The following is a 4115-nucleotide window of genomic DNA, read 5'->3' as shown; positions in this document are numbered from 1 at the left end:
GGGCCGGGTGGGCCGCGCGGGGAGGCGCCGGCGGGGAGGAGAGTGGCTGAGGCGGCGGCGGACGGACACGTACGGCTCGCGCGGACGTTGTCCGGCGGTGGCGGAGAGGTTTTTTTTAGGGTTTCGTGGGGGAGGAGATCCGAAAACGGAGGGGGTGTATTTATAGGCATAAGTGGAGCTAGGAGAGTCCAAATGAGGTGCGGTTTTCGACCACGCGATCGTGATTGAACGCTCTAGATGATGGAGCAGAGTTTGGTGGGTTTTGGGCCAAATTGGAGGGGTGTTGGGCTTCAACACACACAAGGCCTTTTTGGTCCCTCGGTTAACCGTTGGAGTATCAAACGAAGTCCAAATGATACGAAACTTGACAGGCGGTCTACCAGTAGTAAACCAAGGCCGCATGACAAGTCTCGGTCCAATCCGGAAATGTTTAAACCCCACACACGAAAGAAAGCTAGAAATGACCACCGGAGGAGAACGAAGCGCCGAAATGCAAAACGGACAACGGGGAAAATGCTCGAATGCATGAGATGAACACGTATGCAAATGCAATGCACATGATGACATGATATGAGATGCATGACAAAGAAAACAACACACGGAGACAAAGACTCGAACCCGAGAAATAAATATAACTTAATGCCGGAAACGGCAAGAGTGGGAGTACAAATTGGGAAAGTTATATCCTGGGCATTACATGGGAAATCTTTCTTGTGTTACGCAAATCAAATGTTTCATTTCATCCAGAAAAGCCACCTCTTTCTCCATAAACAATGTCTTTGTCATTTGATCCAGTTTTTATCCGTTAGATAGGAACAACTTTGCTAAATACTGAGAACTCTCGAATAGAATATGAGAAGGGAAAGATCCTTTACATATCCGTTAGATAGGAACAACTTTGCTAAATACTGAGAACTCTCGAATAGAATATGAGAAGGGAAAGATCCTTTACATAAGGAACTATTGATGATCGGCGTACACTCTGAAAGGAATTGAATGAAACTCTCTTGTTTTGTCAACTTTGATATCATTAGCTGTCTCTGTAGCTGGCTCTCATCTCTGGTATTCCAAGTAAAAACTTTTCAACTAGCTGCGTCACCGCTGTTTTAAACCCTGACTTGGAATCAGAGCCATAAACGAGTGATTCGGTTGGACGGACGATTGAGTTCTTAAAGCTTGGATTGGCACTTCTTGTGTTGAAACAAACACGTTGTTGCTAGCGCCCTCAATGCCCTCTTCGATCCTTCGCAAACATAGCTCCTTCTACGGGAGATAACTTTCGATCACTTTCATCTCAATTCGTTTCATTGGCTGGTCGAGTGGATGATTAGACACAGGCGGAATATTCAAGTTGTCCCTACATCAAGTTGTCCCTACTAACTAACGGGTCTAATTATCGCTGGCTCATAGGCTCCTTCGAAGCAAACATTCGCCGCGCCCCTCGCATTCAAGCTCTTGCTTTGTCCTGTGGCCTGCCCTCTAAGCAAAAGCAAGATCTAGACAAGAGTGAAAAGCAGTCAGAATAGTAATAATCTAAAAAGGCCTTCCTTGGTTGTGTAGCTAATCCCCCTGCTTCACAAGAACATAATTTTTGCATCTTCAAACTAGTTATGGGTGATACCCTCATTCCCCGTTAACTCACTAGAAAGCCCTTTGAATAAGCCTCAGGAACACCCATTCCTTTCGGATCAGGGGGTGGTTGTTTTAACTACTCGTTTGGGGAACATTAGACAAAGTTACTTATTTGAGAAAGTAAATGAACCTAAAATAGGACCTATGTGATAGTTTGCAGCATGAGCATGTAGATGCTGGAAAAGGACCTCTGTGATCGGTTGATCATTAGTTGTTTTTAAGGTAAGTAGGCAGGGGTGTATTGATCGAAATCGAACTTCAATTCCACCCAGCTCAGATTCTATGCAGCAGTGGGGAAGACATGTTTATAATTTTATTGAGAATTCCATCTCTTCCTGCCGCACCCCAATTCTTTCCCAGTAGTTGAAAATTGATATGAGATCTTGAACTCAGGGGGCTCCTATGTTCTAGGCAGAGGCATTGATGCGGGCTATTAGAATAAGGTGGTAAGGTCCAGGCATCTTCAAACCCCACATATGCCCTCTTTGATCTAGTAAGGGGAATGAAAGAAACAGGAATGTTGCACAGTAAAGTGTCAGCACTCATCCCCACACTCCATAGGCCCCGCAATCGAAAGAGTTTACTTCAGTGCTGGAGAGCCGAAACCGCTAACCGAAACAAGACATATTCACTTTGACCACAGCCACCCGCACTTGCCTACCCGACTAGCTATTTTAGCTATTCTCTCTTCAACCTTCCTCTAACCTAAAATAGTCATACAGCTCCCCCTTTAGAGATAGATTTCTTTATTCTCTAAGCTAGCTAAACGCCCAAAACATAATAAGCTAAGCCTCCGTCGATTTAGCCAAAGCAGGCCTGGAGAAAATAATGGGAGTCGGTGTCCCTTTCACTCCATGTGAAAGTAGTAATAATTATTTTGTTTAAGAAAGGGATCGGATGATCCAAACAATCATTAGCATTGGGTTAAGAAATGTTTCAGACAGAATAAGGTGCCGGAGTGAAGAAGCTACAAAAGCACCTTTAGAAAAAGGACCGAGAACTACATTAGGTCTGATTCCGACACCCTCGAAAAGATTGAACCGGGGTTATGTAGGCATCTATCGGTTCAGAAGTAGCACAAGATCGACCCCAAAAACGGTATCTGAATTCAACACTCTAATTTGAATCTTATGTGCAAGAAGTTCAATGAGTCCCGATACTCCGATTTAGAAAGAACCTCTTCTGCTCTAGCATGGGATGCTCGCCGACTACATCAGTACACGCTTTATCATAAATAGGATGAACGCTGAAAGTCCTAGAGACTCACTCATGGCATTTGCTCGAGTTATAGAGGCTCTATCTATATTCTTATTATCGTTCTTGGACATCAATCCTTTCTTTCAATCGACTAAGACTGTTAGAAAGCACATTCATATAAGCCTTCCCTTTCAGTAACTATCCTTAGCGCTGTTCTTCTGCCTATCTCCTATTGGTTAGACAGATCCGGGGTTATCAAGTGGTACTGAAATATGGTCAAATTCTATTTAGTAGAAAGGAAGGAAGATGGCATGGGTCTTGTCAGACTTGATGACGATGCCGAAGTATAAGGGAGGCATGGGATTTAGAGACACTGAAATTGAGAATCTGGCTATCTTGGCTAGGAAAGCCTGGCAGATTCTACAAGATCCTATGTCTCTTAGCGCCCGGGTGTTGAAAGTGGTTTATTTTCCAATTGCTCGTAAGTGCTGCTCTAGGAAACAAACCGTAACAGATATGGACGTGAATAAAAAATGGACGCTGAGTAAATCTGTAATATTCCTATTAGCCATGTCACTTAGGGAAACTTCTGGGCGTGGCCCGGCATTATAAGAAGACCGGTAACAAAGGAAGGAGACTATCTATTTGCTGAGACTATGGTTACTCTTAGCTTGACATAAAGAGTTTAGGATGTGATCGATCGGTCGGGAGGACAATAATAACAATGTAGAGAATTGGTCTAGCTACAACCCTCCAATGGAATTAAAGCAACTCGCCAAGGCCAGTTCGATAGAAAGGAAACCCTTGTGGAGAGACAGGATCCCCATCTTTCGGTGGAAGAACCTCTTGATCTTACGCCCTATGTTCTAGGTAAATTGAGCTATGTCATAGCCTATTGCTACCCGATCTACAAGTCCGTCAACTTCTGGCTCTTGCCTTGATTGGAACGGCTTTTCAGTAAGAAAGGGCCTTTACTTTCCCCCCGAGGGTAGGAAAATCATGATCGGGATAGAGGACGTAAAGCTATTGATCTTAGGTATGCTCTTTCCTTTTGTCAAAGTGGAATCGTAGAACACAATGTGATACGATGACATAGAAAATGCAATAGAAATAGAAATAAGGATAGCAAACGGGTTACCTACTCTACTCCTAAGGGTCAAAGCAAGCCCTTTAATTCCATTCTTTATTCTTACATTAAAGAATGAATCAAATCTCCCCAAGTAGGATTCGAACCTACGACCAATCAGTTAACAGCCGATCGCTCTACCGAACTGAGCTATTAAGGA

At 43.7% G+C, this 4115-nt stretch overlaps 1 non-coding gene across 1 annotated transcript; it reads right to left on the bottom strand.

Annotated features, from left to right (window-relative positions):
• Nucleotides 1–4041: 4041 nt before the first annotated feature.
• Nucleotides 4042–4115, bottom strand: TRNAN-GUU. Its single transcript has one exon. It is a non-coding gene; the product is annotated as a tRNA-Asn (tRNA).

Source organism: Triticum dicoccoides, chromosome 4A (genome assembly GCF_002162155.2).
Source record: "Triticum dicoccoides isolate Atlit2015 ecotype Zavitan chromosome 4A, WEW_v2.0, whole genome shotgun sequence".
Lineage (NCBI taxonomy): Eukaryota > Viridiplantae > Streptophyta > Magnoliopsida > Poales > Poaceae > Triticum > Triticum dicoccoides.
The sequence above is the reverse complement of the archived record's forward strand: the minus strand, read 5'-3'. Positions and strand labels throughout refer to the sequence as shown.